The sequence below is a fragment of the Pleurodeles waltl genome, chromosome 1_1, assembly GCF_031143425.1.
Source record: "Pleurodeles waltl isolate 20211129_DDA chromosome 1_1, aPleWal1.hap1.20221129, whole genome shotgun sequence".
In the NCBI taxonomy this organism is placed as follows: domain Eukaryota; kingdom Metazoa; phylum Chordata; class Amphibia; order Caudata; family Salamandridae; genus Pleurodeles; species Pleurodeles waltl.
This window is the reverse complement of record NC_090436.1, coordinates 792561465-792583702: the sequence shown is the minus strand read 5'-3', so window position 1 is coordinate 792583702 and position 22238 is coordinate 792561465. Positions and strand designations below refer to the sequence as shown.

Below are 22238 nucleotides of genomic sequence, written 5' to 3'. Positions count from 1 at the left end.
CCAATGTGTGTTTTCCTTTTGAGTGGATCACTTGCTCCTGACAGCTTATAACTAAAGATTTTGCTGTAAATAGGTATGCAGTGCCTTGATTCTCCCTAAGGAACTCTAGATGCACGTTACACTACTTCATACTATCATGGTATAACACACAGAAGTACGCTGTAGGATGTTAGATTTCTAGATTAAATTTTTACTATGGTGGAAATGTAATTTTATTCTGGTTCGCAACATGCATTAGTGCTGCTTTAATAATAGTGTCTTCTCTTAGTGCAGTATATATGTGTGATATTGTAAAGAATGAAAGTTGTTTTTCTTAAAATTACCACTGCATCCATGGATCACTGTTTAGGGACTACTAGTAACATAGAAAGCACAGACATCGCTTCAACTATGTACTGAGTTGGGTTGTCTGGGGCTACAACAACCTACTTCTTAACATTCCATTGCTGCTGTACTGATTAAATTCACTCATGAAACACGTGGGTGTGAAGGCAAGCCTTGTAGAGCTAAGCCAGAGTCTTACTTTAGGCAACAACTCACTGTAAAAAAGACACAGCCCTTATTTCTGTCATCACTTTTTTTCATTTATTAATGGGCCCTTGGGTGTCCCTACTTGCATGGGTTCCTCTCGAGGAGAAGAGCTACTATAGTTTTCTTTATTAAAAAAAGGTATACTCTTGGAAATTGTGAAATCCCAACTTGAGACTTCTTTCTTTCATAATATTTCTTTCAGAAGTTATATTCAATTACAAACCTGTTTGAATAAGTTCAGTAAAAGAAGTAGGATGATGAGTATGAACTAATTCATCCTTATCTTTTCAACAAAAGTAGTCTCTAATGGATGAATAATTATGTTAAATGTAATAAAGTGGGAGCATATGTTAAAGGCAGGGCTACTGAATTTATGTGATTCTGTGGCTGTAGTGTTTTCTCTATAAATATAGCTTTACTGTGCTTGCTACATACTCCACTGTCTGCATGAATTGCAGATGTTAACAAAAAAAAAAGAGTTTCAAGCTCAACTGGATTAGAAGTTACCAAAAAAACGGCCGCGCATGTTGCCATAAAGTAGCAGCCCATTTGCTGTGCATTGCTAGGTCACTTTTGAGTTGCTGATTGCTGTATTCAAGTAGTAAACTGATACTAATGAGGAGAAACCTTTGCTCAGACAGTGTTAACATGGGTATAAAAAAGCCAATATTGTGATGAAATACTGCCTCATAATATGCTGCAATATACCAAAAGTTTTCTGCTTCTAGAACACAATTTAGCCAGTCCTCCTGCATTATTTGGTCCTTCCCTGCTGCATAATTTCAGTGGCCCTGACCTAAAGGACTCACATGGCCTGATTCACAAACTGCACTTAGTAGCATATTTTGTAGTACTATAAACCATACAATGAAATGCACTACAAAATGTAAGTTTTACCTACACTTATGTATGCAGAGTTTTCTCCGCCCCGAGTGCGGAGTCTGCACATGTAAATATGGATTATAGTAGTAAATGTGGAGGGGGCACAGGGGAGTGGGTGGGAAAAGAGGAAGAATTACAACTAAATGGGTGAGATTAGGGAGAAGTAAGAGAAATTTAGGATGGTTCAGTCAGGGCTTCAGGGAGGGACGTCACCCACCCACACAAGAGTAGGTCAATTGCTTTAGTCTAGGGGTGGAGACATGTAACTTACACTTTTGTATTAAGTTTACAATCAGAGTTTGTAAATACTGAAAGTAGTAAGCTTATTACAAGGTGCAAACTTACTCAAACGTGTAATTTACCTTTGTGAATCAGGCCCACATAATGGACTTAGAGAAAAAAATATATACAAGAAAACTGTCTGTAATGTACCCTATTATACTTAAGCAAGGGGAGCAGATGTGTGCCTGGACTGTGTTGTCTATGGTAAAGTCAGTGCAAGACCTGGAAGCATGGATGGCTTACTGGGAGCTTATTAGGGACTTGTGTATGTCAGCTCAATGTACATACTTCAAATACTATTGATAGTAAATTGTATCCTAAATTTCTGAAATTAAGTGCACAACAGTTTGAAGTCCTGGTGATTTAGATGGGTGAAATTTTAACGGAATACTGAAAGGGATGCATGACAGACAATGCTCTGTCTGATCTTCTATGAATGGCGTCCTTGGTGACTTCAGTAAGAACTTTTGATCTCAAGATTGAAGGGAACTAGACACCCTGGCCAGGGGGGGTTTAATTTTATTGTGCAGTGCATGAGGAATATGTAAGATTTTACTGTGTTCTTACACTTGCCTATAACTGCGTAACATTTCATTACTTGGATTAACAGGTTGGGGGTCCTCTCTGGCCATTCTCTGCTGTGAACAAGCTATAGATAGTGAGTAAAATGATTTTAAGTCTTAACAGAAACATTCTTCAAGGGAAATCATTACTCTTGAGGTTCTAGGAAAACAAATGATTAGAGGACTGTTTGCCTGAGGAAAACCACGGGACAAGCCATGAATGGAAGCCAGTGTTACAGCACTCGAAAACAGAGTTGCAGATACTGAAAATGAAGGCACGTTGGTATATCTGGCAGAGAAAAGGACGCTGTCCGGGTTACTACACTGCTTTCAAAACAGGGATTTTGCACTACTCATACAGAGAGAACATGTAAAATCGGGATATCTTCTTGCAGACAGGAATTGAGGGTGGCATCTGCTGTACCGCCCCAATACTGCTGTCAGGGATGGATAGGGGGTTCTAGCCTGCACTAAGAAGGGCATCAGTGATGGATTCCTCACTTATCTGAGGGAACCATAGTCCCAGCTTCTCTTAGTGCACAGGTTGGACTAAAGAGATCCGTGGCACGTGCAGGCTCTAGATGTCAGATGAGCAGCAAGAAAATTTAAAAGTTGTAGAAAGGAAATGGTTTCTGTAGTTAAGGGCCTTTGGGCTCTTCCCCCGATCCATGAGAAAAGGATGAATAGTTATGGTTTCTAAACCCAGTAAAGACCCTATGGACTATACGGTATCCCTTCCAGTGTCTATAGTCAATATGGATACAAAGAGTTTTAGCAATACAATAGATATTAGACGACTGAGAATTGAGCTACAACTGATCCAATAGAATCAATGCAGTTTTAATCTCCTCCAAAATCCCTGGACCTTTGCATGCACTAGACTGTACTGTAGTTGCATTCATTATGTGCTTTTAAACCCTGACAAGGTACTGAAGTGAATTGAAAGCTGCTAGCTGCATGCTACTCCGTGGGAATACTACTGATAGAAGAGCCCTTGTCTGTTGTGTGCCCTCTGTAGTGATTTTTATGATGCAACGCATGAGGTCCATAGCAGTGCTCTTTGTAAGTTTTGCCATAGCAGCTTTGCTGAAATTTTAAGTGAGGCAAAAGTGGCAGATAGGACCATTAAAATTTGGATGGTAGTGAATGGATAGAAATGTTAGCGTGCTATGTGTGCCTGCGTAGGACCTGTTACTGTGTTGTGTGTATGTGGCGCAGATTGTATGGACGCAGCATGCATGAAACAACACCTATCATTGTGTGCTGGAGAAAACTGCTTGAACAGTCATGGTCTACAATGTGGATTTTACTGTATTTGAGTGGTCCATATGGTACAGAATAAACCATATTAAATAAGGGCATAGAAAGTGCTTTAAGTGAATTATATTAACATTGAAAGATGCATCAGGGTTTTGCTAGCCTGCAAAGAGGCAAACTAGATGTTATTCAATACAAGGAGGCATGTCAATATCTCCTTTAATTACAGCAGGAAACATTATGAAGAAGTGATGTCACAAGACCAATAGGGCCTGGTACCAGGATGCTCTGCCTGCTGCGATTGGTGTTCAAGGCCCGGAGCGAAGAAATAAAATGCAAACAACAAATAACAACAAAAGTGTTCAACTGGAGTTTCGAACAAAGGTAAAGAACTGTGTGGTCAGCGAAGAACAGTCCAAAGAACAGATCTTCTTGACCCATGAACCACCAAGCTGGATATTAGGAACATGTCACCCAAAGGCAGACAACTTGTGGTGATGAAGAAGAAAGCCAGCAATGTGTCTCAGGTTAGTCAGGTTGTGAAGAGAAAGGAGAAAGGATAGAGGGAAAAGGTAAGGCAGCACTAGGAAAATAGGAGAAGTAACCTGCAAGCACAACCAACATGATACAGCAAAGACTACACAATATATGACTGAAACTGAATAAGGGAAAGAAAAATAACATATATCAAGAGAAAACCAGCTATTTACCTTGGAGAGCAAGATAAGACCATGCCCGATCGGATTCATGGGTAGTTCATGAGTGATTTAATATTTCCTTCCTTCATAAAATCGAATTTTATTCTACCCGTGCTTCGAGAATCTCCATTTTACAGCAAGAGAAGGAGGCATCAAGCACATGGCACATTCAAAGCTCTTAATTAAGTGTGGCTGAGGGCTTCCGAAAATAAGGCCCTGGCGATGGAGGAATTTGACCAATCATCTGAATTCAAGTTGTCAGACAGGCCACAAACCATAACCAAAGGTCTTCGAGGTAACAGCATGCCAAAATGAGTGCATTTGAAACTGGTTATTTTAATCTCAGCTTCAGCCATGAACCAGCAGAGCCAGGCAGCTTTGTGCAGGAGATTCACAGCTGGAAGGTCATGAGAGAACAATGAGGAGATGTATAACTCTTTTACTTTTTATGACTACCAACCATAAACACTTTGGGAGAACCTGGAAAGTAAGGACATAAAACAAAAGATGATCCACATTTGAATGATAACCCACGTGGAGACGTAGTATAGACAACAGGGGATGACAGAAAGACACACATTTTTCTCACTGGTCTACTGACCAAATGACCCATGCCGATTAGAAGATTTCACAGAAAAAGACAGCAAGGATAAATTATAACAGTGCAATAGGAAATACCCTTAATGTGCAGGGAAGCCAAAATGGTAGCTATCTGGGAGAAAATGGAGACAAATGGATTAACACCCATTCAATACCCAAGTGCACCCAGCCTGCCTCCAAGGCTCTTTTAATGTCGTGCAATTACAACTTGAAGCTGCTGATGAAAGGTATGGGACTACTGTACATCTCAGGTGATGAACCAGGCCAAGAAAATAATTTGTGTAACCAAATCTTGAGGATTCATGTGAGAGTCCCATAGGATATTCAGATAGAAGGGCAATACCTTGTAAATATTCATTGAGCAATATGGGGGGGGGGGGAGGGACAACAGGCTTGTGAGGTCCAGAAGGTGCGCTAGGATCAGGAGAACCAGACTGTGGCACATATGGACCATGACCCAGGGAATCATGGAGAAGGGGAACGATGTAGCCTCGATAGAGGTTCCAGTGTAGGATGAGGACATCCATTGGCCAGGCTTCTGGACCAGGATGCCAAATCTGGGAAAATGGCAGTTGAGACAAATGGAAAAGAATCCACTTATGAGGAACCAAGAGGTGTGTAATTGCTTTCAACTCCTAGGGATCCTGCATCTAATTACTGGAGTGCCTTAGATATTTTGGCTGCTAGTCAGCATGAGAACTGAAGAGGATTGGGAGGAATTTTGCTTGAACAGTGAGATGTTATACTAGACAATGTTATGTTCTTTGAACGGATTCCCTCCAGGTTAGTCATATAATTAACCACTACAATGCTGACCATCTGACGAAGAACAGTACAGCTGGAGCAGTTCCTGGCTAGGCTCTTTATAGTGAAAGTCTCAACCAGCAATGCCAGGGGGTTGATATATTTCAGGGACCAGACCATCCATCATGAAATACCAAAGGATGGTGCGGGAGCCAAGCCTGCTCATTCCAATTCCAGGACATGACTGAGTGGAAGCTGAAAATGGATCTACTATGCCATGCTTGAATGCTGTTAAACCACCAGAGTACCTCCTCCAAACAACCTTGGTCCAGAGGGATTACATGTGACTCACACAAGCACTTTCTTTAAGGAAGGCTTCGCTGGGAAGCTTTGTAGTGGAGTAATTCTTGAAGGATAGCCTGGATGGAAGATGAGAGGAGGCCTTTCAGATGGGCGAGATGTCTCAGAAGTAATAATTTCTGGTCTGGTGCCAGGTTAATTTCCTTCTTCAGATGGTAGAGCTCCTTCTTCAGCTAGCTGAGATGTTTCAAAAGGCAAAGATAATCCCCAATTAAGTCAAGGAACTTTTTAGTTTTGGGTGATGTGGAAGCAGATTTTTAGAAATTCACCTGGAAGCCCAGGTGACAAAGAAGGCCTGTGGTCACAGAAGCTGGTGCCATAGTATGAAAAGGCATTGGGTCATCAGAAAAATATTGTATAGGTAGATTAACAGTTGGAAGCTTCAGTGTGAAGGTAATCCACAATAAAGCAGGGGAACTTGAATCATTCTGGGGCTGACAAAATGCTAGAGTTAAGGCAATGGATCTGTCGATCTGACTGCCCCAATGAAACTAGAGAAACTTCTAGTACCCTAAAAAGATAAGAGTCGGTAAATAAGCATCCTTGAGATCCATATTCACCATCAAATACCCAGTGATGAGGGTATCTCTGAGAAAATAGATGCCCTCCATATTTAAATGCTGATAAAGAACTCCCCTGTTTAAGGACTCCAGATGTATCACTACATGCAGGCCTTTGAGAATCTTATGCTCCAGGAACACTAACTGATGAAACTTACTGAGAGAAAAACGAAATAAATCACTCATTTCCTAACCAGCTCTGCTTTCTCAGGTTTTACTACAGCTCTTTTTTCAGAATATAAGAGATGTCTTGGGAGACAGTATGGGAGCTAAAAATTCTACCCTTACAGTCTGAGGAACTCATGAGTGACAGGTTAATTTTCCCCACTTTGGGTGTAAAAAAGCATTATATGCCTATCCATTTTACATGAAGGAAGGGAGCAGAGGGTGGCTTACCTGATTGGAGGAAGCACGAGGAATGGCACATTTTAATCTACCACCTGGGGGGTTCTCTTACATGGAAGAACCAGTGTTGCCTCCACTTCAATGGCTGAGACGAAAGAAGCAACCATGGCAAGATAAGCAACTTCTGCCGATGAAACACTCTTGCAAGTCTCTAGTTGAGATTTAAAAAAGTTTGTTTTTTAAAGAGGACACAATGCAAGTGATCAGTGCGCCTTATCAGGGGAAGTGAAGGATGATAAGTACTTATTGATATCAATGAGGAACTGGCCCCCAAAGAGAAGATCATCAGAAGAAACCAGCTGGTTTGATGGTGTAATAATAGCAATTTTCATATCCATACTCAGAAAACAAGTTAGCACTATGTTTTTATGTTATGTTATGTAGATTTGTAGAATGCACTATCATCTGGGAGGGTATGATGGCACTGAGCAAGTGTGAGTCTAGCCACACCTAGGGCCTAATGGGACTACTCAAAAAGCCACCTCTTCAGGTTCTTGTGGAATTCAAGATGTAAGGAGGAGGCTAATATGTATAGCAACAGGTCATTCCATGCTTTAGAAGCAAAGTAGGAGAGGGCTCAACTGCCAGATCTGGTTTTCCAGATGCAAGAGATTTGTGCGAGTAGGAGGCTGGACAAGTGGAGGTGACTGAAAGGTTTGTAAAAGCAGATGCGATTGTTGAGGCATGCTGGGCCAGACTTACATAGTGTCTTGAATGTGTGGGTGACAGGTTTGCATTATCCTCATTTGTGAATGGGGAATTAGTGGAACTCCTTCAGGTGTGGTGTGATGTCAGTGTGGAATGGGAGGTTTAGAGTGATCCTGGCCATGAGTTCTGAATGGTCTGCAGCCTTTTGATGAGTTTTTTGTTTTTATTCTCGCACAGAGGGAGTTCCCTTGGCCCAACTTGCTTGTGACCACAGATTTGTGATGGTCTTTTGCGTGCAGATTGGGGGCCATTTGAAAATCTTCCCCAGCATCTTCAGATATAGAAGCATGAAGCGGTGACGGCATGGGTGGTGATGTTGAGTTTGCTGCTGATGATGATTCTAAGATTCCTGGCATGGGTGGTGGAGGTGGATGCCAGTCCTAGCTCTGTTGGCCAACAAATAGAGTCCCACAGTGATGTGCTGTTCCTGAAGATCATAATTTCGGTCTTGTCGGTATTCAGCTTTAGACAGTTGGTCTTCATCCAGTGGGCGATTTCAGTCATGCAGGCATTGAACTTGATCCGGGTACTGAGTGTCTTGTCAATGAGGGAGAGAATGTGTTGCCTGTCATTGACATAGGAGAGGACATGTATGTCGTAATAGGGGATGATGCTGGCTACAGGCTGGCTAGAAGGATCAAGAGGGTCGGGCTAAGGGAGGATCCCTGAGGAACCCTGCAAATAAGGTCAAGGGTGTCCAAGGGGTACCGTACTAACTGGGTCCTTCTAGTCAGGAAGAAGCAGATCCTTTAGAGTGTGTGTCATTGGATTCCGATGTTGTGTAGGTGTTAAATGAGGATTGGAAGTACTGTGTCAATTGCTGTGGAGTGGTCCAAGAGGATGAGGGCTGCTGTGTTTCCTCTGTCCGGAGTTATGTGGATGCTATCTGTGGCAGCAATGAGAGCAGTTTCTGTGCTGCTGTTGGGTCTGAAACTAAACTAAGCAGTATCAAAGAGTTGGTGGTTGTTGAGGTATTTGGTGAGGTGTATGTTAATGATTTCCTCTAAGACCTTGGCCAGGAATGGTAGCAGGGAGATCGGTTTGCATTTGGTGAGCACTGAATGGTCCACAGAGACCTTCTTCAGCAATCGGAGGGCAGTTGCTTGTTTCCAAGAATCTGGAAAGGTTGTGGAAGAGGTGGAGGCATTCAGAATGAGTGTGAGCATGGTGCTGATTGTTTGCAGCCCTTTGGAGTAGGCAGGGTGGGGGTTGGGGTCCGATGAGGTCCTTGAATGGATGGAGTTCATGGTGGTGACAGTTTCTTCTGGAATTATGATGTTACATCTGCATAGCGTTGGTTCTTTGGATAAGAATGGGGAGGTGCTTGGCTATGTCTTTCAGATTGGGGTGGGGAATGAAGTTGCGGTAAATGGCAGTGATTTTGTTGCTGAAGAGTTGAGAGAGATTGTTGCAGAAGTCCTGCGAGGGAGTAATTGAATGCTGGTGGCCTTACCATACCCAAGAAAACACAAGGCTCTCTATGCCCAGTGTCCAAGTCCCTTACTGTGTCTGGTATGGAAGGAGTGTGCTCCAGCATATAAAGGAAACTCAATAGTGAGCATAGGACATCTAGAAGGTGATATTGGCAGCACCTTCAGGCATAATCGATCTAGACTCTATCATACCTGAGGACCATAGATATTTCTGGGCTGCACTGTGGGTCTTGGGTGGGTGAATTGTTGGGGAAAAAAGCATGGAAGCAGCATCTGTTCCTTTGGCTTGGCCGCCCACTGTGATATTACCATGGCTACTCTCTGCTGCAAGTGTTGCTCAGCAGTTATGGGGACAGGGAGCTGTGAGTAGCTGACAGCTCAAGAAGGCAGGGCTACCGGCTCCGCTGCACTCAATGCTGCTTGTATGAAATGTAGTTAATTTTGTGACATTTTCAATGCCTTAGAATTCAGGCCATATTTTTGATTTAGATAATGCCAACTGATTGGGCTCCGATTTACTAGTTGATTAAAGCTTGTATATGAAATTCTTCTTCCTGCATTGCTTCATATACTTCCAGGTCATTTCTTCACCTTTACCTATTTAGGTGGGCAGCTTGTTCACCTCAGTTCATCATAACTTTGCTTTTCCAGCTTTGCTTGCTCTGAAGGAGTTATGCTTTCTTATTTAAAATCCACAAATTACACTGCCCATTTCTTTGGTTCTTCTTTATCCAGTTTGAAACCTTTGAGGGTTTTTTCCCTGTTCTCCAGTTTTTTCCTCTAAGTTTCTGAAATATTTGAGGTTCCTCCTTGTTCTATTCCATGCTCTGATCTTCAACTCTGAGCCAAACATTGGACAAAAAGAAGCAGGCCTTTTCTTTGCCAGATAAAACTATGTAACCTAGAAGTCTTTCCACTGACAAGAGGAATGAGAATTACACATCCACCCATGGTGTACACCATCAGGAGTCCATCTTGGAAAGGCAGGTAACAGCCAAAAGGAATGAATATTGTACAGCCAGCCATAGCATATGGTCTACACAATCTTAACAGGAGTACATGAAACTACCCATATAAATGTTCAATGTGCAGCCAGACATTTATGTGCTTCAGCTGAGTTTAACCAGGAGGGGAAGAAATAGGCATTCTTCAACTATACATATTATATGTGCTTAGAGTTCCACTAGTGATTGGGTGAGGAGCAACAATTATGATCCAAGCCTTAGTATATGACTTAGGAGTCCACACAGGTGAGGACAGTAGCCACCCCCAGGTAGGGTGGCCACCTGGCTGGTATTTCACTAGCTCCACCAGTAATTAAGGATTCAAGGCTGATGCTGGTAATGAGGAAATACAGATGATATACAAAACATATTTTGTGTTTGGGTATTAAATAGCAGGCACAGGAATTGCCTGTATGCAATACATAAGTATGGGGGATTTATGCAGCATTTGTAGGTTGTGGGCAGATTTCAAGCTAAGAGAATGCATATCTTCAATTTACAGGACGTTTGCATGTATTCCACAATTTTATGCACTAAGGCAGGACTTGAACAGAACTAGAGGTTCAACGCTGGTAGCTGTTCCCTTAGGCAACACCTCTCATAGAGGGATGAGTAAGCTTTTATATACACCAGCAATATCAATTTTTAGAGGCTTGTGTTGGCATGGCTGCTTTGAAAGTGAAATACCAGAAGCTTGAGTTGTTTCAGTGTCTCTGACTGTGACATTTTATTACAAATGGGAGGTGAATTAGTATGGCCGCAAATGAATGAGAAAGCCATAGCATATTTTACTGTGAATGGCCAGAGTGGGTTAGGTGTACTTCTTGATGTAAAGATTGTGCCAGGGCAGGTGTAGGTTCTATGCTGTTTCTCTGTGTTTACATCTACCCTCTATGTGCACTCCCAAAGTAGATGAAGCATAGTGCTTTTTTTTTAATCTGTTTATTATGATGATCAAATCTTATACAGTGAGTACAGTATGCTATCAGATCAGTGTCTCAGGTTACATCACCTGAGGGAGGTAATTCTACACTTATCGCTATACATTGACAGAATCGATGCACCACAGGTGAACAATAAATGAAAATGAGAATATACCACATTAACTACAAAAAAAAAAGAAAGGAAAACAAATAAAGAGCCGCTCAGTGTGGGATCCACATCCGTGTGGCGGACGGCAGGAAGAAAGGGGAGGCGATAGGGTGGGTAGGGGCCAGAGCGAACAGGCCGCAAGGCCCAGACATCCTTTGAGGGGCAGCAGGAAGGGGAAGGGGACAACCCTGCACTTTGGGCCGCAATGGGCTTGTCCAGCCCGGCGGTTCCGAGGGCACTGCACGCAGGTTATGCTGCATGCTAGTCCGAGAGATTGGACGTTTCTGATGAGTATTAGTTACAACAGTCTGTATAGGTATTGTGTCTGCAGCTCAGGGGGGGTGAGTGTCGTCTTTTTTCCTTTAGCTGATCTATGAAGGAGACCCATATGTCCTCTCCCTTAACTACCACTCCAGTGTCCCGTAGTGCATGCAGCACTCGTGCCTCCGCATCGGCCCAGTGTAGCATGTCCGCCACCCATCTATGTGTGTCAGGGGTGCTGGGTGATTTCCACTGTGTCGTGATGAGTCGCTTAAGTATGGCGAAAGCTAGATCTGTGCATCTGTGTTTCTGCTTGTCTTTACTTTGCTTATGTCGTATCCCTAATAGGCAGGACTCAGGGGTTGGGACGAGGGGCAACCACGCTGCAGTCTGTTTTGTGATATCTCGCCATACACGGAGTAGCGGTAGGCAATTCCAAGTCATGTGATAGAAATCTGCTTCTGGGTGACCGCACCTCGGGCAGTCGGAGTTAGGTTGCGGGTACATGCGTTTTATCCGAGATGGGGTAAGATAGGTCTGGTGTAGATAATTGAGTTGGGTATATCGGAAGCGGGCGTTGCGTGATACCTCCCGCGTGGTTGTGAGAGCCATGGACCATGTTTGTGTCGTAAAGGGTGTATGTAGGGCTGCTTCCCATCTAGTCTTGGCTTGTAATTGCGCTTCCTGTGGGCAATCCTGCAATGTATGATATATCCAAGAAATGCCTGCTCGAGTTCCGGAGCCGGATAGCAATTCATGTAGGATTAGTGATGTTTGTGGTTCATTTCTGCCACTCCCCCATGTATTGCGTATTAACACATTTCAGCGCCCCGTGTGTAATGAATTCGCCAGGCCCTAAATTGTGTGTCTCCGCCAGCGCATCATATGAGAGGAAACGGCCCTCCCCGAAAAGCTCTCCAATTGTTTGCATACAAGATGTTAGACCCAACCGGCCCTCTAATTTGTCCACTCCTGGCATGGCTAGTAATGGGATTTGAGGTGAGTATGGCGGCATGCGGGCTCCCATGGCCATGTATCAGCGCCAGATGCGGTCTGCCACTTTTATCAAAATATTACCATGTTGTGGAAGGACCTCGCGTCCCATGAGCCATCTCAGCACGTTTGAGCGTCCTAGGTGTTTTGCCACCATGCGGTTCACCGGGCCGAGAGGATCTAGCAGCCAGTTCATGATCCAATGTATTTGTGCCGCTGCATAATAGAGTTCGAATTGCGGTTCACCCATCCCGCCCTTCTCCACAGGTAGACAAATCTTGGCCAGGGCCACGTGGCGACATCCATTTCCCCATGTCAAATCAGTTAGCAATCTGGTCAGCTGTGCAAAAAAGTTTTTTGGGAGCACAAGCGGTAATGCAGCGAAGTAATATAGTAGCCGGGGAAGGATGATCATTTTAGCTAAAGCCACTCTACCCATGGGTGAGAGTGGCAGCGAACGCCAAAAGGATTGTGAGCCTTTTATTGATCTGATCGCCCGGTCTAGATTTCCTTCCCTTAAATCTAATTCGTCATGGTAGATATGTACCCCCAGGTATTTAAAGGTGGTGCAACTCCATTGCAAGTTGTGCGCGTAAGGCATGTTACTCCGTGGGTCCAGTAGCAGCTGCATGGGAAACAGACATGATTTAGTCCAATTTACGAGTAGACCGGACAGCTCTCTGAAAGAGTTCAGCAGGTGTAATAGGTTCGGTAGAGATTCGGTATAATTACGGAGGTATATTAATGCATCATCTGCATAGAGAGAGATGATACGGTATTCCTCTCCATCAGGGATACCCCAGAGTGCTGCTTCGTTACGCAGTCTGGCTGCGAGGGGCTGAGTGGTGATAGAGAGAGGCACCCGCCAGGGCTGCCCCCTATCTCGAACTCCTCTGAGATGACTGCGCCGGTCCTGACCCGTGCTTTTGGATTAGCATATAGTATGGAGATCCAGCGCATAAACACTTCACTGAATCCCATTGCTTTCATTGCGGCCATCAGGAAGGGCCATCCTAACGTGTTGAACGCTTTCTCAACGTCCAGTGAGACCGCTACTCGTGAACAGTCTGTTTCCAGGGTCGCAGCTATTAAGCGCAGGAGATTCCTGATGTTAATGAAGGTATTTCGACCGGGTATGAAACCGGATTGGTCCGGGTGTATCAGGGTGGGCATCAATGGGAGGAGGCGATTTGCCAACACCTTCCCCAGTAACTTATAGTCCGAATTTAGTAATGATAGGGGGCAGTAGGAGCGGGCATCTAGAGGGTCGCAGCCCTTCTTGTGGAGGACCACGATTAGCGCTTCACGCTGTGAATCAGGTAGGCATCCTATTTTATATGCTTCATGTAGCATTGTCAGGTAAGGTGCAAGTGTCTGTGTTGAGAAGGTCTGGTAATGCTCGATCGGCAACCCGTCACCCCATGGGGCCTTGTTGTGGGCTAATTGTTTCAATGCTTGTAGTATCTCGTCCCGTTCTATGGGTTTGTCCAGGTCTAGTAGTTGTTCTGTCATCAGACGAGTTAATGGGGAAGTACAGAGGAATTCCCCCAACTGTGGCGAAGACGGGGGCGGTCCAGCCTTCTATAAGGAGCTATTGTATTGCCTAAAAGCATCATTGATCTCTAACTACGTGTTAACCATTGCGCCCGTGGATAGGCGGGTGGCATTTATGGGAGGTCTCCGTTGCTCCCCTTTTACTAACCATGCCAGCAGTCTACTGGATCGATCGCCCTCAGCATGGAGACGCGCCGTATAATAACAGTAGTCGAACTTCCTTAAGCGGATTTCGGCTTCGCTCCATTGTTTTTTTGAGTTTGGTCGCATCCTTGTAACCGTCCCTGCTCGAGGCCCCTGCACAGTCCAAGTCCTGCAAATTCCCCTCGATGTCGTGTAGGTCTAGTGTTAATGCACGCCGAACACCCCCGCCGCTGACATACACATACCCTTCATTACCACCGTATGTCCGTCCCACTCGTCCCACTCCATTTGAGAAGTAGGACCCTATAGTGGCTGCTAGTTGTTCGCGGAAGGGGGGTCATGCAATAGGGCGGGCTGTGGGCGCCATGTGGGAATGCGTGTGTGTTGTGTGCCCCATTTTAAAATAACAATGAGGAGGCAGTGGTCCGATAAGGTTTTAGCCATGTAGGAAGCGATGTGCATGAAATGTGTGATCGTGTCCAAGCATAGTAGCAGATCAATTTGTGTATGGAGCTGGTGTACCGGAGAATAGAAGGAGTATTCCCTGTCTATGGGATGGAGGCCTGTCCATATATCGTGTAATCTCCTCTCTGACATCCAGGAGCATAATGTCTGGGACAGTCTTCTGCTATGGGCGCTTTCCAGTGGGGGATGAGGTCTATCTAATGATATGTCCACAACTCTATTGAAGCCCCCTCCCCAAATGATAGGTATTGACGGGTCATGTGATATCAGTGTAGATGTGGTCCGAAAGAACTCACCCTGACCCGTATTCGGCGCATATATGCCAACTATAACTAGTTATTTCCCGTCCAGCTCACCCACTAAGTAGACATACCTGCCATCTGCATCTATATGTGTACTTTGAACCGAATAGGGGACACCAGGGGCGATCCATATTAGTACCCCTTTCGCGTATGTTGATGTTTTAGTGCCGTGTAGTGTGCCAGACCATCTCCCACCGATATTGCCCAGTTAATGTACAGTTGCGTGGGTCTCTTGAAGTATGGCTATATGAATTTTATGGCATTTGAGATAAGCGTGACCCTATGGCTCTTAGTGGTATTAGCCAGTTCTCTTACATTCCATGTGACTATGTTGTAGGACGTCATTGTGTTTTGAGGTTGTGATGTGGTGTGGCCCACCCCTACCCGACCCCCCATCCCCACCCACCCCACGAGTGTAGAAAATAAATGCATGCTGAGGAAAATGAAAAAAAAATAATACAACTCACAATTGCTAAAATAACGATGAACAACCCAGCACAACTGGTGCCAACATAGTCTCTAGTTCGAACTAGGTCCATTCGGGAACCCAACTGGGTTAGGGGGCGCTGCTTATGTATAGTCTGATGTGTCTCTTTGAACCGGCCCAATCAGATAGTGTTTCTTCCCTTGACAAGTCCTGTATTGCACCATCCGAATTCCTACCCTACATGAGAGAGCAAGCTATATGACAGATCATTCCTCGCGTGCACCTCGTGGGGACCGGTGAGCGTGAGCAAGTTGCCAAGTCTGTGTGAGGTTAGCCAAAGAGTACCCAAATGGATCAAGAGCCGCACTAGCTGTTACTTTGTGTTGCAATGCCCGTTAGTATGAGGGAGTTGCAGATCATACATGATGTCTCAGAGGTCGTCAACCGAGCGCGGTGTGAACGCCGGTCCGAAGATCAGAGGTGATGTGGGGGGACTCTGTCGGCTTCTTATTGAGTCCGAGTCTCTGACACTAGTTTCATTGGGACGCTGTGATCGTATGGTCGAGAACATATTGGCCTCCTTTAGGGCTTGGGCTTGTTCTACCGCTGCCTGTGTCTTAGTCGGACGCGTTGGGGGCCCAGTGGTCGATCTTTTTTTCCTGCGAGAGCGCTGGACTAGCCACTCCTTTTGTTCCAAGTTCTCCACAGTGGGGTCCGCCAAGCCCTTGTCGTGTATCCAGGTCCACGCGTCCTCCGAGGTCGGGAAAATGTGGGTCCTGTCACCATCCACCACGCGTAATCTGGCCCGGAACATGAGGGAGTATGGGGTGTTTTTATCCCGCAGCACCTGCTTTGCTTTGGTGTATGTGGCGCGTCTGCGCTGTACCTCAGCCGTGTAATCTGGATAAGCTGTGATCTGTACGTTCTCTACAGCTATACGGCCCGATGTCCGGAAGCCCCGCAGCATCTGATCCCTGTCCTGGTAGTTTAAGAATCTCGCGATCAGCAAACGGGGAGGAGCCCCTGGGCAAGGGGGCCCCCTGGCATCCGATGGGCTCTTTCCACTGACATCAAAGGTGAAGCTCCTTGCGTTAATACATGTTCTTTCAACCAACGCTCCAAAAATGTTTCTGCATTGGGGAGCTCTATTCGCTCCGGGAACCCCAGGAATCTAACATTATTGCGGCGGGAGCGGCCCTCTGCGTCTTCCGCTCGTCTCTGCAGTAGCGTTATTTCAGTCTCTTGGTGCCAGAGTTGAGACTTCATGTCCTCAATGTCGGGTTGAGCCGTTTTAAGGGTTGACTCAGTGGCGTTTACTCTGTCCGCCAGTTTGCGGTGTTCAGTGCGGAGAATATTGACTTCCACCACCACTGCATCTATGTTCTGATTTCCAGCACTGCCTGCAGCATCTTTTCAAATTGTATAGAGTGAGTGGCCAGAGGTTCTGTCACCTTGTGCAGGGCGACAGCGTGTGAGTCTGTGTCTGCATCTGAGGATAGAGTCTCAGATCTGATTTCAGAATGACCCCTCAGGGCTTTGGCTTGACCATATTTGTACGCGTTTCTGTCTCGTTGTGTATTAATTATGGGCACGGGTGGGTGACTGATATTGTTCGGTGTGCTCCGCTCAGCTTCCTCTTTGAAGCGCTTGTTATTCAGACTGGGTCTACTTGGGTGTCAAGGATCGTGTCTTCTTCTGGTGCGCGCTCACTCGTGCATTACGTTTATTGCAGGGGCCACTGGAAAGAGACTTCTGAGGGGCCCCATCCAGGACAATAGAATGTGAGATTCAGGCCTGCTGCAGACCTTGGCGCGGAGTCTCAAAAGGACAGGCCTCCCTGGGTATTGTGGGAGACGGCAGGCCGACAGGGCACACGCCGTCAATGTGCGCAATTCAATACATATAGAGACGGTTTCGGCGTTGAACTCAGTGCTGGCAGAGATTGATTGGGTTCAGCACGTTGAGATGCATGTGCAAGCGCCCTGCATACGGCGGTGGAACTGATGTCGCCAAAGCCCCTAATGCCCAGGGGAGGAGTGCCACAGGTCTAGTTATTCCACCTGGGTAGACCCGGAGTGACACACGTTGCTCCCAGTTCCTAGTATGTTGGGCCCTTCTCGTCTGCTCTCGGGTCGGGATTAGGTACCGGGTATGGCCACCACCGTCCCCCGTTGACTGTCTGCGCGGGGGTGCCCGCGACGCAGCGTCTCCGCTGTACCGAGCCTCCGTACCTTTGCTGGGCCCGGTGTCCCGGACTTGTGTTCTTACGAGGGTAGTCTTCTGCCGGTCTGTCCCGCCGGGGCTCCACCGACGTTGGTTTTGCGGGCTCCGTCAGGATATGGACACCAGCGCTTCCGATTTCAAGCGCCGATCCTCATTACTTCGTTCAATTTTTGTTAGTTTAGGCGGAGCCGCGCCACGGCCTCCGTCTCGCTTCTGGCTGGCGTCTGGGCCGTGTTACACCTCCAGGAGTGTTTGCGGGAGCTGAGCCAGCTCGCTGGAGCCCGCGAGGTCGGTGGTGCTCCGGATGCAATGAAGCTGGCGGGCTTGAGCCCCGGGAGCAAATATTTTGTAGGATAGTTACGGGCAGTAATCGGAGCTCGCATTTAAGCGTCCGCTCCCGCCGCCATCTTGGCCACGCCCTATGAAACATAGTGCATTGCTGCATGGTTTATAGTGATGAACTGAGACATTAAGGCCATAATTATAACAATTGGTGGTAAATCCACTTACCGCCATGCTGACTGCTGCCAACATACCGCTGCCGCAGCGGATATCCGTTCACCATATTATGACACACACACACACACCAATCAGTCACTATTCAGCCACACACACAATTCTGCCACATCAGAGGTCAGTGATAAACTGGCGGTATCAAAATCCACACAGTTACGCCAACAGAACAACGCCCACCACATTATGACTCACGAATCACCACGGCGGACATTCAATGGCAGTAAACCATTGGGGGTACATACTGCTGCGCTCAAAATACACTCACTCAAACAAAACAACACCACATTGGACAATTCAAACAACACACACCACACCCACACCACTATAAAACACACACCCACATTACCCACAACCCCTTACGACTACAAACCATTGGCACAAAACACACACCGCGACCACAGACAAGACCGGAAACACACACCACCATCACCTATACACCACCCACACACACCTCACAACACATCACCCTACACACCCTCACCCACAAAACTCCCACAACACCCATGGCACCACAACGACACCCCAGATTCTCTGAGGAGGAGCTAAGGGTCATGGTGGAAGAAATCATCCGGGTAGAGCCTCAGCTATTTGGAGCACAGGTGCAGCAGATATACATTGCTAGGATGGTGGAGCTATGACAGAGGATCGTGGACAGGGTCAAAGCCGTGGGACAGCACCCCATAACAAGGGATGACATCAGGAAGAGGTGGAACGACCTACGTGGGAAGGTACGTTCAATTGCAGTATGACACCAGCTTGCAATACAGAGGACTAGCAGTGGACCCCCACCTCCTCCCCCACAACTAACAACATGGGAGGAGCAAGTCTTGGCAATCATGCATCCTGAGGGCCCGGCAGGAGTAGGAGGAGGACTGGACTCTGTTAAGTCAACTCTATACTACTAGTACCCCCCTACCTGCATGCAATCACATACCCCCACCCTTACCCTCATTCCCAACACTCCACCACCTCGCACACACCCCACCATCATAACCCGCTCATCCCAATGCGAAGCCAATGTGCCTGTCCTCCATTGTCTACCAGGAGTCTGTACACGGGGGTGTCTCCATCTACAGTCATAAACTGTACATTGTAGCCACTACAGGTCAATGCATGATGTGTATTTGAAATGTATTAGTGGCATATGTCCTGTATGTACAATTGTCATCTGTGAAGCAGTTATGATCCATGGCCTGCCCTCCCCTCCCTCCCCCCCACTGAAATGGCGTCTGCCTGTCCTGTATGAAGGGACAGGTAGAAGTGAGGTAATTCCACTGACGTTGTGCACCGATGCGGGAGGCGGTCGGGAACCGCTGTGCAACCCCTTATTGGTTAATATTGGGCCCTATGGGGTACAGTAGCCAATGGTGATGTACCCCGCGGTGATGGTATGCATCGTCGTGGGCATCACCGACATTTTCTATACGTTCACTCACTTACTACCTGACCTTCAACAGGAGAGGACCTACACTGCATGTGCTGCTGTAACCTGTGTCTAGAACCTACCATGGCCCGTGTGACTGAGGAAAGGGCCCCTGCCTTCACTTCGGCGGAGTTGGAGAGACTAGTGGATGGGGTCCTACCCCAGTACGGACTGCTGTATGGGCCTCCAGACCAACAGGTGAGTACACAGTGTACATGATGCATGGGGCATGAATGCATGGAGTGGTGTGTGTGAAGGCCTCGTGTGGGGGGGTGGATGGACCCTGGGCAGCGTGCAGCATGTATGCTGGGCCATGTCTGTGCAAATGGGGATGGGAAGGGCTATGGTGGGCCATGAGTGTAACAGCCAGGACGGTCTGACTAATACCTTTCCCTGTGTATATTTCCTCTTTTTGTTTTGTCATCCTATCCTTATGTGCATTAGCATCATCTGGCGGAGGAGCAGCGGCACCGGCGACAGAGGGAGCTGCATCCCACAGGACCCAGGAGGCAGAGTCCACTGACGCTGAGGGTACAAGTGGGACGGAGGGCGAGGGGAGCACCACAGCAGAGACTGGAAGGGATAGTTCGGACATGGATACCTTCTTTGATGGAAGCTCCCTGGTGGTGGCGGACACCTCTGTGCCCACCCCAGCTACAGCCGCCACACCGGTACCAGCACTGCCCTCCCAGCAGCCCCTTATCGAGTTGCCCGTGCCCGCTCACACAGAAGGGTGGCCATCTCCTTCGCCCCAGGCACCTCAAGCCCTGCCCTAGTTAGCCCTGCTGCCCTGAGTGAGGAGGCTATTGACCTCCTGCGATCCATCTCTGTAGGGCAGTCAACCATTGTGAATGCCATCCAGGGGCTGGCAGCCCAAATGCAACAGACCAATGCATTTCTGTAGGGCATTCACACTGGCTTGGTGGCCCAACAGAGATCAATCCGGGCTCTGGCCCCCTCTCTGATGGCAGCCATTGTCCTTGTTTTCACCCTCCCCCTCCAACTTCCTCTACCCAATCCTATTCCCCTCAACCCCAACCTATCCCAAGCACACAGGCAGACAAGCATGCACCTAGGACAATAAACAAGAGTGGCACAGGCAAACACAGGCACCACACTTCATCCCGCAGGCGCTTACACAAACACCATCCAGATGCAGACATACCAACATCCACTGCCTCCACTGTGTCCCCCTCTTCCTCCTCCACCTCCCTCCCAGTTCCGTCTACACTCACCCCTGTATGCACTACATCCTCAACCACTACTGCCATCACCGGTACACCTATCAGAGCACACACCTCACTGGCAGACACCACCCCAACAGCCATGCACACTTCCCCTGTGCCCTCTCCCACTGTGTCTGTGCCCCCTCCTCCCAAAGTACACAAACGCAAGCACTCAGACACCCAACAGCCATCCACCTCACAACAGCATCCAGCCCATGCACCTGCACCCAAACACAGCAGACGCCTCCTACAACCACTCCCTCTTCCTCCACTCCCAAACCTTCTCCCTCTTTCCGCCCCAATGTCCCTAAGCAGCTTTTCCTCTCCACCAATGACCTCTTGCCTACCCCTTACCCTCCCCTCCTTCACGTCTGGCCAGGGTGGGTAAAACCCAAGAAAGCACCTCAGCCACCCAGTCCACGGGCCCAGTAGTGTACACAGCAATTTGTAGTGGGAAAGAATCCTGGGCACCAGGCAGCCACACTGAAAGGGGGCCTGCCCCAAGTGCTGCCAGGAAGGGCAAGGAGCCCTCCCCAGCTGCTGCCAGCAAGGGCAAGGAGCACTCCCCAGTTGCTGCCATGGAGGTCAAGGTGCCACCCCCAGCTGCTGCCAGGAAGGGCAAGGGGCCTGCACCAGCAGGCAGAAAGGACAAGGGGCCACTCAGTCGGAGCCCCCACCACCAACCATAGTGGTGCAGCTGTCCGAGGCTGCATTGGAGGGGCTGGAGCTTCCCCCCACCACTACTACTAGCAGCACCAGCACCATCACCACCACCAGCAGCACCACTAGCAGTGGGCAGCCATCCGAGGCTGCAGGGGATGGGCTGGACTTCCCCCCACCACCACCAGCAGCAGCAGCACCAGTGGGCAGCCGTCCGAGGCTGCAAGGGATGGGCTGGAGCCTCCCCCCACCACCAGCACCAGCACCACCACTGGAGCTTCACTTCACCCCACCACCAGCAGCACCACCAGCAGTGGGCAGCCATCCGAGGCTGCAGGGGATGTGCTGGAGCCTCCCCCTACCACCAGTGGCAGCATCAGCAGCACCACCACTGAGCAGCCGTCACTGCAGGCGGACAGTGTGTAGTCCTGTGTCCATGGGCTGCTGTGCGGCCTGCCCCCTGCAAATCCTGTGGGTATGACACCCACCTGAGAGACTGTGACCTTGCAAACACCAAGATCTGCATCACGGGGCTCGATGACCCCTCCAGAAGTAGTGGGTATGCCACCCACTCACCCCATCCTCCCCAGGATGAAGATCACAGGGCGTGATGCCCCCTCCAGAACCAGTGGGGAAGACACCCACTCATCCCATCCTCCCCAGGATGAAGATCACAGGGCACAATGCCCCCTCCAGAACCAGTGGGAAAGACACCCACTTGAGAGACTGTGGCCTTGCACTCCCAAGGACCAAGCAGTGGGCAGGTCACCCTCTTGAGAGACTGTGGCCTTGCACTCCCCAGGACCAAGCAATAGGCAAGTCACCCACTTGAGAGACTGTGGTCTTGCACTCCCCAGAACAAAGCAGTCGGGATATCACCCACTTGAGAGACTGTGGCCTTGCACACCCCAGGGCCAAGCACAGA

At 47.8% G+C, this 22238-nt stretch overlaps 1 long non-coding RNA gene across 1 annotated transcript in view; it reads right to left on the bottom strand.

Annotated features, from left to right (window-relative positions):
- Positions 1 to 22238, bottom strand: part of LOC138287604 (uncharacterized) — an 84962-nt gene that overhangs the window by 61319 nt on the left and 1405 nt on the right. The gene's annotated exons all lie outside the window — the stretch shown is intronic.